The sequence below is a fragment of the Convolutriloba macropyga genome, chromosome 1 (genome assembly GCF_964194025.1).
Source record: "Convolutriloba macropyga chromosome 1, txConMacr16.3, whole genome shotgun sequence".
NCBI classification, from domain to species: domain Eukaryota; kingdom Metazoa; phylum Xenacoelomorpha; order Acoela; family Convolutidae; genus Convolutriloba; species Convolutriloba macropyga.
In genome coordinates this window covers 26780916-26799294 of record NC_134468.1, presented here as the reverse complement: position 1 = coordinate 26799294, position 18379 = coordinate 26780916, and the positions used below count along the sequence as shown (strand labels likewise).

Here is an 18379-nt window from a genome sequence, read left to right as displayed (position 1 = left end):
AAAAATGAAGATATTAATATCTTCAGAAGCTATTCAGTAACCCAATTTTAAGTTTCATTGGCTCATAAAGATCGATGAACTAGGAAGATAATTTTCACAAAAATTGCAAAAAGTTTCGAATTTTATCAAAAAATAGCAAATTCATGATACTAAATTGTTGAAAACCATTCCACTGGCTCTAGCAACTATGCAGTAACATACTATCAATTCCTAAAGGAGGTTAACTGTCTGCTGAGGCAAGAAAAGCTGAACAAAAAAAAAACAAATATTTTCAAAAATTTTGAAAAAGTTCGCAAATTTTATCAAAATTTCAAATTGCCAAATTGGATCCAATAAAATATGAACATTAATCCACGCACAAGCCTTGAAGGAGTTTTGTTGGCCAGTAAAGATAGGAGAAATTGGACAAATACTTAGAAAACTGAAAATTTAAAAAGTTATCTCGCTATATTAAAATGTTGAAAACCACTTTTTTTGACTGTCATATCTTTCCAGCACGCCTCTGCAAGACCTAAAAAAGTTTCCTTGGCCCTTAAAGATTGATAAACTAAGAAAATGAGCAAAAATTTAAAAACAATGCAGAACTTTAATGGAATCTTGCTAAAGTTGGTGATATTAATTTCTTCAGAACCATTTTATTGTCTCTATTGCCACTAGAATCGATTGAGTAACCTATTATCAAACCCTAACGGAAGTGATCTGCTCCTGGGGCTAGAGAAACTCTAAAACTTGAAAAGAGTGTCAATCTCGAATTGTCAAAACCTGGAGGGGGTTCGCTGCCCCTGGAGTTGGAGAAACTCAAAAACATAGCTGGCAGATTGCCAGAAAATAGCCGCAATAGATTCGTAGATCGGCAGTCTAAAAAAAACAGTAAAAAAGACAGACCAAAAAATTCGTCTTTTCATTGAAGGCTGATCTGTTATATTTTGATTAAAAATCTGTATAAGTTATTGCTGCCTCTATTAGCTGATCTCAAATAACCTTCATTTAGAGTGATACACACCCATTTGACCTTATCTCTTTGAATTAAAGTAAATAAAAGTCAATTTCAAAGTGAGGAAGTCATTTTTGAGAGTGAGGTAAGTCAAGTGTGACCAAAAATTTAATCACGCGCATGAACAAAAAAACTCGCTCCACTAAGAGCGAAAAATGACGTCACACATGCAATTCAGTTGAAATTGCATGAACGAATGAACAAAAAATGGCTGTGACGTCATATGGTCGTAGTAACAAAAATCATGACGACGAAATAAAAAAAAACCAAGAGAATGCCAATAATAGCCTCAGCTATCGCTGTGCGGCTATTAATGACAAACATTTTCAAAAAACTGCAAAATTGTTAATTCTATTAAAAAATTGATAAGTTCATGGTATTCAAATGTTGAAGACTTTCCTATTTCAGGCTTATTTGAATGCAAAGAGGTAATTAAAAGAGGCAAAAATGGTAATTACAATTAAGGCGTTGATAAATCCGTATGTAAAGCAATTGTCTGAATACCAATCCAGCTTGTTAGAAAACAGAAGACATGGAAGAAAATACAATTTGGGTGATAACGAAAATACTGTTAAAATGGCTTGGACATCTACAAATAATGACTTTTCATGTGCATCATATGCCTCGAATTTGTCCCGCGCATTGAATACCCATTTTCCTCGAGACATGAAAGTGAACTTGCGTGTTCAGGTGAAAATGGGGTCCGAATATTCGGAATCCTCAAGATGATAGGGAATGGAGTTATTCTGATAGGGAATCGCGGAATCCTCAAGATGATAGGGAATAGGTCTGAAATATTCAGGGATCTGGCAGCTGATTATTTGCGCACTGGTGTGCCCTTGCCAGACTTGTAGTCGGTTAAGAACAGTTATCTGGAAGAAGTTCAATGTTGTCTGGAATGCGATGAGGCCTCTATGATGTTTTAGCACTCTGCGAGGAATAGGGAATAGTAACACCGAAGCGAATGTCACAATCCATTCAATTTATAACAGAAAAACTTTGAAAGAATTTCTCGAAGTGGTTATTTCTATTTTTCTGCTGGAAGACCGGAAATCGAGTTTCGCTATTTCATGAATTATTTCTTAACATTAAGAAAGTTTAATTGCACAGAGTTCTCAAGCTAAAGCTGTACGGAATGATGACACAACCAGACTTGTGAACGCAAACCAAAAATTTACTACAATAGCGAATGTCAATCCAAAAAAAATTGAAACAGGGAAACATTGAAGTGGTTATTTCTATTCTGTTGGAATACCGGAAATCGAGTTCCGCTATTTATGAGTTATTTTTTAAGATTAAAAAATTTTAATTGCACAGTTGGAGTTGTCAAGCTACAGTTGAACGAATGATGACGACCAGATCTGTAAATGCTTACCAAATAATCTGGAAAGAAAACGCTCAGCATTCACCTTAAATTTATCTTTAAGAAGAAAACCAATTGATTAATCAAAACTGTAAATGTGCTCGCCGCAAGTGATAGAAATTAACAGGAAAAGGCACATTGACATAAACAGTTAAATTACGCCCATTTGGATAGACAAGGAACATATAGCGGAAGTCGAAAATTGGATTAAGCAATAAATAAAATTGCAACATGTGGTAATGTTTGCAACATAGATCAAGTTAATTGGAGATCTTGCGTCTATTATTACCACCCTTCTTATTTGATCTGGCCTTTATCGGCAGTAGGGCCATGTATCTTATAGTCTATTAAAGTCGGAAATGGGCGGAATTCATGTATATTGTTGCAAATTTTTGATAAGTGGAACGTTAATGGACCATTTAGTCACATTACTCAATTTATGTTACATTGGTGTTGGTAAAAACAATTAAATACGGTGAATTTGGTAATTTGGGTGGCAAATTTTGTATCATGGCCATAAATCATAATCCTATTTTGTATTACTAGGGGGCACTTCTAGGTTCTGGAATACGCTCTATTGATTGTCAGCATGGGCGCGTGAAATTGTGTTTCTCCAAATTGTATGTTTGTTTTTCAAAAAAGTCAATGACAAAAAAATACATCTAATGAAATAGCTCAAATTGCCACTTCTCAATCCACTGTCTTCTTTTCGATCAAACGATGCCTCGACATATAAATGTGAATATGCATACAAAAGGGGGAATGGATATATTATAGCAACTGGGGGAAATGGTTGAAATATGTTTGTTTGATGGACTGCTGCAGCAGGGAATAGGAGGAGGGATTAAAAAGTGCCAAAATAGGACAAAGTGTGACTGAAAAGAATGGACAAATTCAGAGGATAAAGTAAGTGGCATTGTAATTGTTGGTCGGTGTTTGGGTACAGATAGCTAGATAGATGTGATGGTCACATTTTAATACTTGATTAAGCATTCAATATGTTTGTAACGGTCACTTTTTCCTAGCTCTTCCGAGCGGTAACAGTAGCTGTTTGCTGTACTAATAGGCTGTACTAAATTAATGATAAGTACGAAAAATAGCAGAATGGCTAACTGCTAGTACAGATTGTTCAGCTATAACTCAGCAGAAGACGAGTTCATATTGAAGATTGTCGTTAATGATAACAAAAAATTGGAGTTCAAATTGAACAAAATTAAACTCAGTCAAATTTAGAAACCTAATATTTTGCGCTTAACGTATCCGCATTCGAACACATTTCTAGCAAGTAACCCCCGCAAAAATTCTGTCAAGCAGCCATTCGGTTGGGTGAGGATCGTTCAGGTGTAATTGGATTGAGAGTAGTATACCTGTGATTAGGTGGCGTAGGGCCTGTTGTGCGATATGGTATTAAATAAAGTGCTATGATACATGGAACACTACTTTACAGAATAGTCTTGACTGCGGCGGCTATTATGGCAGTGGAAATACTAGAAATAACAATAATGGTGGGGGTATTGGGCTAAAATAAAGAGGGAAAAGTAGTGTAAAAATATAGAGTCCAAAAGTGACTACCCCACTCAGTACTATCGGCTGTTGTTGTTGTAGCAATACTAGCAGTGGCAGTAATAATGGGAATAAGGTAAACTAACTGTTATATTGTTTTAATTCGAGATTATGTTAAAATCACTTTAGGTGTTCCTGCTGATGTTATTCACTTTCACTCCCCACCCCAGTGTTATACCAACCCCCCCCCCCCCACCACCATCTCCCACTCATTGAACAACCTACCCTATTTTACATACTGCATTCGTCGCATTTAACCGAATAATTTTAAGTAGCCGAAAATGCGGAATCCTAAGAAAAACACGAGTAATCAGTTTCTTTAAAGGTACTGTCATTTTTTTAATCGAATTAAGGAGTCTTCATTTCAGAGCTTTGTGGAATTTGTCATAACAATAAAACATATAAATTTATCAGGTATGTGAAGTGTATTGAAAACGAGTTAAGCGGAAAATCTAATTACTCGAAAAATTACTATTTCAACGATAAGATTTGATGAAGTGGAAGATGATCAAAGCACTAAAATTTCATGACTTTATCACTGACAGACAAGATGGTGTTATCACTGACAGGCGATTTCTATTAGACAATTTTAATTGATTAAACAATTACAGTTGATGTACAAATCCGCCAATTTCATAATTCAGATTTTCAGATTTTTTTTCAGAGGAAATGAGTTAGGTGCTAAATTTTCGAAACAATTTCTGACAGCCCCGGCGAATTTGTTCCCGATTTTCAAAATATGTTAAACGCACAGTATCTGCCTACTATGTTGTAATTTGTTAGGTGATAAAACTTGGATCACTTAAATTGTTTAGCAGGAATGTATTTCACTTTCTCTGATTATTGTTTTTTATGTGACAATTCTTCAATCCAAAAAAAGTTTTTCAGTGCCGTCCTCGTTATACCAAAAGTTTTGAAACCATGAAAGGATGAAAGATAAAAGAACTTAATAAACACATTGTGGTTTGATACAACAAGACAGGTCTGATCAAAAGTTTTTGTTCCTTAATAGGTTCAATTGTTTTGAAACAGTTTTTTGGCATAGTTTTTAATATGTCTTCCTTGATTAAATTAATCAGCCTAAAGAAGAAAAATTAACAGTAAAAACAACAGTTTCAAATTATTGAAAATTCATTTTGACAAGGCGTTCTCTTACATCCCAAAGAATTTGATGATGCAAAAACTTCCGAGTTAACAATTTTGGTCAATGCTTTTAATGGCAGAACTGAAAAATCAACCGAGTCATTCTCTTTTGTTCTCTCGTTACTGCTTCTAGGAGGCGTGTGTGAACGCATATGCTCACTCTTTATGCGTGCATTACTTAAATGACTAGATCCATTAAAAAGGTGTTTTGAAAAAAACGACCAGGAATCAATTCCTGGTGAGCTTCGCAATAGTACAAATGTTATTGTTGTATGCTGGTGCAAGAGGTGCTATTTATACACTAGCATTTCTGATTACTTCATTATTTTTAAATTTTGATCCATGAGTTGTGAATTTCGGTGTTGACATTTTTTTTATAAATGCCCTAAAATGAAGAATTGGGATGTAAAATGCCTCTTTAGGTCTTTTCAACTCTAAAATTGTTTTCATAGCACTTGGGCATATTTTTCATTTCAAGAATCAGTTTCAAAAAGATTTAACCTCTCCAAATAATGATTAAGAAATCTAACACGATTCGACAAGATACTCCATTTGGTCATATGATTTGGTCAACCTGATTTACACTTTAAAAAATTAGACTGACAGGCAATAAATACTCCATTTGAAATTTAGCGGAGCACTTCATTCAAGTAGCACATCTAAGGCATGTTTCATCACAAAAAGTTCAGGCGCACCATATTAGACTGAAAAAAGAAGACTCATCAATTCAATTTCGCATAACTAACCTTCAATATTAAAAGTGTTCATTAACATTTCAATTCTCACCGCAGATTAAAATTTTCTGAAATTTGCCAAAGCGAATCAAAGACTCGGGAACAAAATATATTTAAAATTTGGTAGGAATTTTTAAAGGACAGAATGGTTAGGTTTATCTGAAAAACGGCACTCATTTCAAGTTTGAGAGCCTTCGCAAAAAATCCAAATTGCTGAAAATTTCTGTAAATGTGCTATCGAGAAACTCGGAACAGTGAATAATTGTACAATATGATAATGAGGTTGAAAAAGAATTTAACTGAAGAAAATGTGCTCGCTGATTGGTAATGGATTGAAAGTAAATGTATTGAAATAAGCACTGGCAAATTTGTCAAAAAACTATACACATTTCCACATGTCAAAATTAATACTTTTGGGTGATTGCTTTGAAAAAAAGTCAACTGCTAAAGTGCTGAAAGTAAAATTTGTGCTTAAGTTTTTTCTCCATCTATATTACGCTGATGCGAAGAGAGCTAACAATTAGAGCCTAATATTTGGAAACACATTTGTGTCAGTAATTCGGCTCCACTGTTAAAAAAATCGAATCTTTTATCTGCTGAAATTTCAATAATTGTAGGGACTCATGCTATCATTGAATTAATAAATTGATTTGGGGTAGATCTTGAGTTCAACCGAAGAACAACAGAATGAAAGTGATATCGTTAGGAAATGAAATAATTAATAACCTGGTTTGTCCAAAAATTATTTGTAAAAGTTTGATTTTTTTTTCAACACTGGTCTGAAAATGACTAGAGAAATTAAGTCAAATCAATGCTTAATTAATTGATGATTGTTGATAAATGAGCGAAGTAAGAAAAGTCTTTCAAACTTTCTTAGCATCGGGCTGCGACAATAAAGGAAAAAACTGCCATCGTACTGAGAGACAAACGAGACCTATGGGTGCTAAGAACACCCAAATATGCAAAGATACTAGTTGAAAGATCAAAATTTTCTGATAGCGCTGATTTGAAAGTCCCTACATTAAACCATTTAAAAACAACAGTGCTTCTTGTAAAGCTAAACAATTTCCCTCTATGTGGCCGCGCTTAAAAGAGTATCAAATTTTCCGCCAACTAATTTGAGAATAAACAAGATGGTTCGTAGCACAGTATGTTCCAACATACCTCTCAAAAGCAACCATTATTTTCTGTCAGAAGTTGTCTTCGGAAAACAACCATTATTTCCAAAGAAGTTGTCTTCGGAAACTCCGTTCGGAATATCCGGAGACAACTTGTATGCATTGAAGAATATTAGTTTACCGTTTGAACCAAAAAGTACGCCTTCTATTTTAAGCTGACAAAAACAAAAACGCTTAAACACATTCTAGAAAGATAAGTGCTGTATAATTTGATAACACATTTTAGAGAAAAGAAAACATTTTTCTGCTTTTAGTTTAGCTTTTAGAAGTCGATTTTTGGTATTTTCAGAGCTCTAAGTTGCTAAATTGCGCTTCTATTTTCCAAAAAATATATATTAGATCGAGAGAAACATTGTTCCCTACAATAGGTTTCAATCTGTAGAAAAAAGAAGCGGATAAAAAAGTTTTTCACCAAAGTTTTGAGAAAAAATAATTGATTTTTTTTGGAAATTTTTGGTCAAATAATATAAATAGGTGATTTTTAGGCTCGAAACTCTAAAGAATTACTGATGACAATCCGATGTCCATTTAACTTAACTAATTTTACTGCTAATTTCAACGCCATATGTCAACCCCCCCCCCCCCCCTGCGAGCGATGTTTTTCTTTTCAATTTTGAAGTGTTCGTTTTCAAAATTCTCAACTTTTTATACAAATCAAAACTAGATCCTGTGCGCTGCAAAATGGTGGTTTTTTTCTATAATGCGTAAAAAAAGCGAAATTTTGGCTGCAGAAAGAAGCAGACGCTTATATATATTCCCCCATTTTGAAAAATGTTGAAACAATAAACACGACAAACTCATGAACCTTAATTTGTCTGAACTTCTTTGAAGTTATTTTGCCTTGACGAAATTGCTGTCAAAGACTTTTTCCAAACTCTTTTCCATTGCACTGATAAAATTGGATCCTAGAGTTGCAAGAGATAATGGAGGCTCGCAAAAACCCACTTCAAAATAATTTGGATTCAGCCAGAAGCGTTACAGGATATTTCCTGGATTTTATTGGACAAAAATTGCCAAAATTTGCATACAATTAGCTGATTAAGCGCTAAATTATTTATGTGGATCAACTATCGCAAAATTTATGAAAAATTTTTAACGAAAGCTCAGATATTAAAGATGAAACTTAAAGAACGTTTTCAAAATCGTTTTATTTTGGAAATTATTACTCGTCCGAGGCTCTGATGTCGAATATGTCATTAATATCAAATTTTATCATATTAATGACCAAATACCAATTTTCGAGTTATTAAACTGTCACCCAGAAGGTGGCGTTTCGCAGAAAATAGCAATGCGTGGACCCCAGTTGGAAAAAAAAACCAAATTCTTGTTTAGCTTCAAGCGCTACATTAGAATTGATCGTTTTCATAAGTGAAAGAGAAACCTCTGAAAAACCAGAATTGTGAAGAATGAGCCAATAAATATTCGAGGTATTATTTGAAGGGTACATGCTTTGGAGCTTTTTGAGTCAACAGAATTTACATGAAGCTTAAATTGAAGCAGTTATTGAAAACTATTGATTAACGGAAACTGGTTAAAAAATTGAAGAATTGAAGACAAGCGAAAAATGGTTGATGGGGTCAAGATATAAAACCCTCCTAGATCGAGTACCTCAAATATGTGCAACCTTGCAGTCAAAAGGGGGTATAAGGTGTGCTGCATAAATAAATGAGCTGTTAAGTGCAGAGACATTGAGCAAGGTATAATTGTTGAGAAGTGTGTCAACTCACCTTAAGCAGTTGTTTGTCGAAATAGTTTGTGAATGAAGTGTCCCCGGTAAATTTGTTATTGTGGTTGGGAAGCAGAAATAGAGAGAGAGAGAGAGAAAGAGAGAGAATGGATTGTTGAACTTTATTTGTTGTAGTTGTTGGCAGCAACGGCACTGTTATACGCACTCAGTGGTATGGTGGCGGGGCTAGGGGAGCTGTGAGGGGGAGGGGGTTGTTTAAAATTGATAAGTGCAAAGATATATTGAGAAGACAGAGAGTATAGTTGTGTATTGTAGTGTAACTATGACTGACGACTATCAACTGTTAGCAGCAGTAGTAGTAGTAGTAGTAGTAACAGCATTGTGGTGTTGTTGTGGTGGTGGTGGTGGTGGGTAGTTAGTTACTAAGTAAGTAAGTAAGCGTATGGATTTAGGGGGTGAAACAAGGGCTCGGGCAGAGTGGGGAAAAGCGGAAAAAGGGATTTAAATTGTAATCTAATTCAAGTTACCTAACAAAACAATGAAAGAGCAAGCAGGCCTACCCTACCCTACTCTACCTATGCCCTACTCCAGTCCTGTCCTACCTTACCTTCCTTGCTAACTAACTAGTTAGTGGTAGGCTGTGGTAATATTAAGCTAGTAAAGTAAGTTATAAGTTAGTATAAGTAAAGTATTTCAATCTCCTCCTCACTCTGGAACTGCAGAAGACACCAAAAATACAGACACATACGTACACACTCAACTCAAAATCCAATTCCCACTTTTTCCCTCTTTTATTATTCCTTCGTTTTCCCCTGGTCACGGCGGCTGCTGTATTACTTAACTAACTGGCCAAGTTAACTAACTAACTTCTGAGGGGAATGAAAAGGAAACTGGCTGGCTAATCAAAAATAGTATAATACAATCTTTACAAGGTGTACGTAAGGGGAATAAGTAGAAAAAATAGGTAAGTAAAGGCTGGCAACATATATAAAAATAGATCTTTAAAAACACACCAACTTTTTTGAGGAGCTTTTATAGTTATTCTGGAGAGAATTGCCGGGCTAGAAAAGAATGCGGTGGGTTAAGGAAGCAATAACGGGAGGGTGGAAACATTACGGTCGCCTACTAATAGTTATAAGTTATATTACAAGTAACTAAAAGGGGCAATGGTGCTTTTTTAATAAAAAGCAGCGCGAGTTATTCGGTCGGTGATTGAGAAAAAGGGAAGTGGGTATAAAAAAGTATGTCTTGTAGATTTATTTGGCCTTTTTGTATTGGTGATAGAGGAGCTATTTGTCGCAATATTCCTGTGTGAAATATGTTTACTATTTGAGCCAGATCACGCCTGCGTGGAAAGGTAAGGCGATCTGCTTCACTACTTAGTTACTTGCTGCCTTTACTTTGCCGAATTATTATAGCAAATAATGCAGAATAGGGGGGGGGGGGGGGGGGGGGGTGTAGGTGGGTACGGAGAAATAAAATAAAGAAGAACATAAAAGCGGGAAAGAAAGAGGAAGCAAAGCGTAGATTGATTGTATTTAATTATAAGTTAGCAAAATATTGTAAATGAAATGTTTTAACACTACCAAATATAGAGTTAAGGTGAAAAAGAAGAGGCCAAAAGAAGAACACAACCTGCTTATTATTGTTGTTTGTTTGTTTTTATTTGTTATTAGTACTGGTAGAATTAGTAGTGTTAGTGTTGTTAGTAGTAGTGGCGGTGTTTATAGGATAATCGAAATACAACAAGCAGTGGAGTGGTGGTGGTGGTGGCTGTGGAGGTGGAAATGGAATCGGGAAAGAGAAGGAAAAAGAGAGAAAGAAATAGCATAAAGGAAGATAGAATTGATGGAAATATACAATGACTGCTCAAGTACTAGATTGAATTAAGCGGAAGCAGAGCTAAGGATCCGCACACACTCACTACCACTAGCAATACTAACACAGGTATAAACAAAACAATACAAAACAACAATTTTAACAGTACAAATACCGCCACCAATCCTCCCCTCCACTATTGCCGCTTCAACACCAAATAGCCAACTGGTACAGTTAGCCGAGCAAAATTTCGAAATTTTTCTTAACCAGTGAATATGCCATCATTTATTTACTTGGTCCTGAAAAGCTACGTACGATTCGCCGTTTCGGTTTAATGAGCGGTAGGCTAAACAGATTTTTTTTGTTGCATTTTGGTACTTTCTGGTGCTTTAACATCACCAGCAGCAAAATTGCATTGAAAAAGGTATTTAATAATGAATAGCGTTTTACAAAGTTGAGAGAAAAAGAATCAAAGAATCAGACAAAAATGGCAAAAAGAGGAAAAAGAGAGGCGAGGGACGGAATTAAGACATCGCTAGAGAAGTATACAAAAATGGAAAGAGCTGAATTGTTTTTAAAAGCGTGCAAAATAGGCTAAAATGGATACAAAGTAAAAGAGTGGAGTATACACTATATACTACATATAGATGTAGGAAAAGAAATAAAGTGAAAAAGAGTGAAATCTTGTAGGGAGAGGAGTGAACAAACAGGTATAAACAATAATGCCACCACAACCACCTCCACCAGCACCACTGCCGCACAAATATATTTTACCTCTGCTCCCTCTCTTCTTTCTCTCTTTTTTCCTCTCTAATCAACAACAACAATACGCATCACAGATTGTTGGAATTATAGCCGCACACGGAAGACAATAACAAAAACAACTAAACACACCGCACACGGATGCGTGCGCGTTACTTAAGCGACGCGTAATTTGACAAATATTGCGGAACGCTTCTGGCCTCTGAACTGTATGCAGTTAACCGAAATCGAAATTGGCCAATTGGCCGTTTTTTCATCTCCAGAAAAAACGGATGTCAAAAATGAAACGTTGAAAAAAATGTGTATCTGATATCGAAAACCTGAAACTTTTCGAGAACTTCTAAATTAATTATTTTCTGGCTAATCAAATTCTCCGATTATTAATTTAAAGGGGGGAAGGGGTTGAAAGTTGGGCATTGAAAGTTGTACCAGAGAAATGTAACCCTAGCCTGAGAAAGGTCTCGGGTAAAAAGTATCGGCTGTACTGGTTAAAGAACTTAAATTTTTATTTTAATTCGCAAGACCTAGTGGTTGTGGGGTCTGGTTCCTAAAGCCAGTATCTCTTCACTTGTCTGCTCCTTAAGCAAATTGACAATTGTACACCCTTCCAGAGCAGCTTACTTTATCTTTTGAAAAAAAAAATACAGCAATTTTGGACGTTTGGCTTCTTTTCATATTTTGGCTTGATATTTCTGACCAATTGAATAATAGGTAAAGAACGGATAGTTTCCTCATTTTTTAGTTAATTTGAAGTTGTAATCTGAAGTTTTCAAAACTTTTCGTTTTTTTTGGCTAAATTGAGAACAAATAGGCGATAATTGAGGCGAATGATGAAGAGTATATAAACTGAAAAAGAACTACACCATCTTAATACTGAAAAAATCAAGAAATATTTTGAGGGTTTTGAAGTATTTTTTTGTTTCTGCTCTTTTGTTTATTGCTTCTAAATGTTCATCATGGTGCCCGGAACAGAACGCAGGTCAATCGAACAATGTCACGTAAAAAATTTAATGCACGTGAGAGCGTTGGAGTAATTTTATAGGAGTGAATGCACAAAAAATGTTTTCAACTTTTGAAAATTAAACTAAAGCTTTCTCGTATTAGTTGTGTGGATCTCCTATCTGCCTTAAATGGGACATCTGGGTTTGTGAAAATAATTATGGTGAAAAACTTTCAGACTTTTAGTTTCAGTTTCTTGCGAAAGCAAAAAAATGAAAGTAGTCTTGATCTGGCTCAACCAACATAGTAAGTTGCTCCCCTAGCAAAAAAGAGATCATGATAGATTTGTCTCCCATGTTGACAAAAACTATGTTTCGGCTAATTGCAACCTTCGGGCGAGTGAGCAGATGCAATAAAAGATCAGTAAGGCACCCTAACCACAACAACAATAAGTAGGAGTAAAATGGGCTTTGAAGGTAGCTAAAGGTAGCAAATATGCAAAAAGAAACATAATTGGAATGAATCCGTTTTGTTTTTTTATTTTTAATACGACCATCCATACATCCGCCGGCCGACCAGTCATGCCTTATCTTTCTACATCTTTGGACTACTGCTGCATTCTATTGTTGTATCGTATTGTATTGTATTGTATTATCCCGCTATTTCCACTTACACTCTAATGGAGCGAGTAACGCTTTCAGGCAGAGCAGAAGTAGCACCGCCACCCCACCAGTTAGATAACCTAAGCTGCTTCTCTCTTTCTATTTAGTGTTTCTTTATATCTAGGTAGGAGACGAAACGGCCATATTTAATACTATACTGAGCAATGTGCAGACACAAACACCACCAGTAGCTAACCCTAATTCCCCCAACCCTCCTCCCCCCCCCCCCCCCCCCCGCTCTCCTGTGACTTTCGACAACTTGCACCAAACCCAGCACTCTGCTGTAGTGTAGAACATGAAGCCCCCTCCCCTCCCAGGTGCTGGTAGTGTACCTTATGTCATTTATTAGAGACAGTGTACAATGGCAGTATAATCATTGCAGAATGAAGAGAGAGTGGAGAGAGGGAGAAAGCGAAATATAAAATAGCACCAGAAGGGGAAATAGGTAACAAAAATTGAAAAAGCTGCAATAAATCAACTACTATTCAAGATTCAATTCCATCACAACTAACTGCCTGCTCACTCTTACCACTAAAACATCACACACATACACACACTAACAACCACTACTCTTTCACACTGTCTGCGGGACAGAATACCCCCCCCCCCCCCCCGGCACCAGTAGTATCGGCCGGATTTCTATATACAATACACACTCCACCACCAACCTTTTTCTACAAATAGCTCCAATGCTACCTATTATAAACAGTATGGATAGATAGATAGACGCAGAGCTCCTACGCTCTTAGTAGTGTAGCTACAAGAAGATAGATATTAGCATATTTTAAGGGAGCCAAGTGAAACATTTTTTGATTGTGAAGGTATTTTGATTGCCGTAACAGCGCTAAAATATTGTCAATAATTTGGGATAACACAGCACGGGATGTTCATTCGACTTTGTTAGTCGTAGTAGTAGTAGTAGTAGTAGTAGTAACGATGGTGCTATCTAACTATACAACAGCAGCACAAAAAGAGCGAAAGAGAAAAGAGCTTAAAATGTGCGGATAAATAATGAAATTAAAAGCAAATCTGCCGGTTTTTAGGCTATTCTTCATCTACATATTTCACGTAATACTCAATTGTGAGAAAAAATAAATTATGTCTACAAGGTATAAAATCTGCTTATTTTAATTAATTAAGCCTCACAGCCCAAAAAGGTTGACAATTTGGGAAAAAAGAGAATAAAATTATAACTTTAAGTTGATACAGCGAATAATAATATTGACTGGGTTGTCTGGTCCATAAGTCGGTGACCTCAGCCAAGAGGAGAATTCAAAACAGACAAACATAGGGGGACATTTCTAACTAAAGTTCTGGACAAAACATAGCGAATCGTTTTAATAATAGTCTTGAACTACCAAAATAATAAAAAAAAACTACAATAGTATTCCACGTTATATGTGTGATCAGCACGACCTGGCAATTCCGGTAATACTCACATCGCAACAATGGTCTTTACACTAAAATTAACCTGAATTGATCTCTGCGATGCTTCGATATAAGGACAACCGACTTTTGAAAAAACTATATGTACTTTTGATCATTAGTTCATTGGAATGACTGCTGGGTTTCGATATCAGAATGAAAAAAGAATGGCTATCATTGTGAAAACAAGTTTCAAAGTCTGATCAAATAAGAACCGGCTGAATGCAGAATTTGAGCGCTGGGGTTATTTTCCACTTTGCTCTCGATGTTTTGAAGTCTGTGCGCTGTTAAAAATTATTGTAAAATCTTTGCAACTTTCAAGCAGACAGTGATTTTGTTGCGAAACCAGTTATTCGCAAAATTTTTCCGTGACCACCCAGACATAAAATTTGAAGTTTATTCAGGTCCGGCAGATTAAAAGCACCACAAAAATTGAAATGTATTCAGATTTACTTTGGAACAGAATCTGTTACAGTACTAACCTCTGTTAATTTTCCCACAAAAAATGTATAACGGATACAAAAAAATTAGTTTGAAAAACAAATTTTTGTTTGAAATTTTCTCATATCTGTATTAGTAAACGGGGTTCAAATCCTCAAAAAAAATTCCGTCAATGGTATTAACCATCTGCAGAAAAACGCGAAATTAAGTACGAGTTTTCTTAATTAATTAAGGACAAAATTTAAAAAATAAAAGCTAGAAATAGAAAAAGAGGAGTTTCTTAAAAAAATTGCTGACTTGAAATTCATTTAGATTGCTTTACTGCAACAAAACGCACAGCTGCATTTTTATCATTAGGATTTTGATTTTATTTTGATGGAGTAGACTTTTGAAAGCACTTCGCTTTGTTAAACATAGATTTATAAATTACAATTACGTTTTATGACAGTAAAAATTAGCATCCGTTTAGACAATATGAGACCCAAAAAAAAGAAAAGAAAGATTCTGAACGCTTATATGCTTGTATGTATAAATTTTTTGAAATTTGAAATTGCCTTTTGCTGGGTGAGTGATCTGCTAAACAATAGTTTTGTCCAAAAAATGTATAGGTATAAGGAAAAAGATATAAAGTAAAAGGCTGAGGGAGAGAGGAAGAAAAGTCAGAGATCGGAGAAAACATTAAGATTGGCAATAGGAAATAATCAGCAAACATTTAAATTTTAGATCAAAATAAACCAAGATTATTTGATAATGGAGACCATGAATTTTTAAAAAATAGGTATAAGGTCATCAAAACCTTGATATCCAACTATTCTGCGGCAAACGGTACATGTCAGCAAACTACATATTTTTTTAGGAATAAAAGGAGCTGTTGCAAACATTGACACGAAAAAATAAATCTCATGACTTCCTGATTCTGACTCCGGAAACTACCTTAATGGTAAAGATTTCAAGCATTTTGATTACAAAAGGCTAAACATTAGTTTCAATCGACGCAAATCTATGCCAATTAGTGTTGAATTGTATTGTTGAAATTTATAAAGAAGAAATCAAACTGTGATTCTTCTTAACTAATCGTTGCAAAACTAGTGAGAAAACAAGATTTTGGCCAAATTTTCAAAATTTTAATATTGCGATCAAAAGCTCTTATAAGCAAAATTTTCCGTTTGAAATCAACTTATAAAACAAATAATTAAACTTGCGGAAAATATCTCATATATATTCCTTCAGTTCGTGCAATCAAAAGTAACAAAAAATAGAGATTTTCCCAAAAACGAAACAAATTTTTGTTGTTTTGAAGTGTTTACAGTTATCGAAACTAAACTATAAAAGCATTACAAAAATCATCCGACAAATTTAACTTTCATCCAGTTCCCAATGAGAAAAACTTTGTGGAAAGACGTTAACAAAATTACAAGGCAAAAACTAAAAATAGAAAAACAAATTATTTGAACAGAAGAAACGTCTACCTCTAAAAGCAATTACAGTTAAATATCAAAATCTTCTGGATTTGAGACACTTCATTCAATTGTTCATCCAAAAAAATTTACTATGTGAGCTCATATAACAGAAAAGCAACCGAACGGAAAGATGCAGCACCTAACGTTTCAAAACTAACAATGGTTCTATTGTTTTATTCACATTCTCGTTCCTCTTTAAAAAATGCCAAAGTAGTTAGAGACGCAAACAGTTGAACTGGGATTGACAAAAATAGCTATCATTGGTCAGATGGCGAAATGGCAAAACATGAAAAATCTTTAACTGTGAGCACAACTCTAGAATTATCAACATGTTGAACACCATCGGATTTTGTAAACCTCTTAAAAATTTAATATCCAAAAAGACTCCACTCGGAACCACTAAAAATTGTTGTCGGAGTTTCTGAAATCCTCAAAAATCCAGCAATTCCTGAAATATCAAGCAAGGCTTCAAAACGTTTCACAGAAATTATCTCTCTATTATCAAACAACAATATGAAAACGAAGTGTATAATTAGAAAGCTGCTATTAACAAGAAGCAATCTTTTCAAATGACAAAATTCTGAAATGAATTTCCAAGTAATTTAAATTTCAACTGTATACACAACTGTATCTTTCGAATTGGATAAAAATTATATTGGATACAACTGTCACCTAACAAGTTAAAGAAAAAATGACGCGTTTTTATAACCAGATTTCAAATTAATTCAATTTTTGATGTGTTTTTTAGAATTAAAATGTATTCAGCATGGATTCGAACAATAAACATCTCACGGATTCGCTTAATAAAAAAACACGTGCATTATTTAAAATAAATCACCTTTTAGTACTTCGGAAGCGATTCGTAAGGACATCATTGACCTCTATGGTTCGTTTCATTAATGTTGCACCCTTGCTGTTTCCGTTTTTATTACAAAAATGAATGATAAACAAAATTTCCAATGAACTTCAAAAATATGCGGCTAGATTGATTGTTAATTGTTGATTTGTTCTATTTATGAAATATTCACTTGTCAATTGAAAGCAAAGACAACTCATCAAGACCTCTGGAAAACGTTACTCAGGGATAAAAGAATTAGGAAATAGTTTCTGTTGATTCTTTTAACTAAAATTTGTTTATTGAGCCAAAAAACAACCCACCGTTGTTTTTGAGCCAAAAAACAACCCACCGTCTGTATTTCAAAAGGAAAAATAACTTATTTTACTTGTAAACGCAAAAATTGTTCAAACTACTTGTCTTACGTCATCTTCTAAACGTAGGCTTTCTTCCAGTTCAAAAGTTTCACATCTGATTAATTTGCATATTTTAAATCTCCGACTCAGACTGATTTTTGATCTACGTTTCATCTGAATGGATTTCAAAAATAACAATCTAAAAGCATGGACAGATAATATTTCCAGCAAACAAATGGTGAAAAGTTTCAGTTATATTGAGTTTATTTTTTATTTTTTGCATCTGCATTACTGATGTTTGTCGATAGCAATTGGTCAGCTTATCTTTATTTTGAGTACTCGTAGAATGACTTGTTACAGAAAACTTGCTTTTTCGTTTGAGGAAAACAGCTGCATTGAGAACAGATTGATAAATTTGATGCTTTCGCTAATATAATTTTTGTTTCTCTATAATGAAATTTTATAACGTTCAGAAAGCGTACAAATATCACAGACCAGTTAAAACGCACAAAATGCTAAAATTGGTGAGCTACTCATTGCAATTATAGATTCTTTGATTTTCATTTCTTAAGGGTTGACACCACAACATGTTTTTGATTAGCGTCAATTGTGCCGATATACTCAGTCAAAACGTTGGGTACTTTTTCTATTGTAGGACAACACTTGTGAGATGGTCATCTTGATGGCATTAAGCGCAGAAACTTGTAAAGTATAACTTGCAGTACAATGTTATTGTTAAAAACTTCATAACTTAAAAATTTTAAATAAAGTTAAATATTCAAAGGGGGTTAGAAGTGGTCTTTTCTCAATTTCTTTTTTTTTATTTTGAATGAAAGCAGTCTTTCCAAAAATTATGGGAGCCACCCAAGCCGGAGCAAGTGATTCTGCTATTTGGAGTACTTAAGCGACCCTGAGCGTCCTCTTGGCTTTCAACGTAGTTGCTTGAGCGCACCAAAAATGGTGTATTCACTGAGCTGCAATACACCATCAGAGGAAGCCTTAAATTTTTTTTGAGAAAT

At 34.8% G+C, this 18379-nt stretch overlaps 1 protein-coding gene across 9 annotated transcripts in view; it reads right to left on the bottom strand.

Moving 5' to 3' along the window:
• LOC142337224 (uncharacterized) overlaps positions 1-18379 on the bottom strand; it is a 644691-nt gene that overhangs the window by 20793 nt on the left and 605519 nt on the right. Inside the window, exon 1 of one of the 9 annotated variants that reach the window (XM_075386415.1) lies at positions 8703-10089. The exons of the other annotated variants lie outside the window; for them this stretch is intronic. The gene's annotated coding sequence lies outside the window, so the exon portion shown is untranslated. Of the gene's footprint in view, positions 1-8702; positions 10090-18379 lie in introns of those variants that run through there. 9 annotated transcript variants of the gene reach the window in all.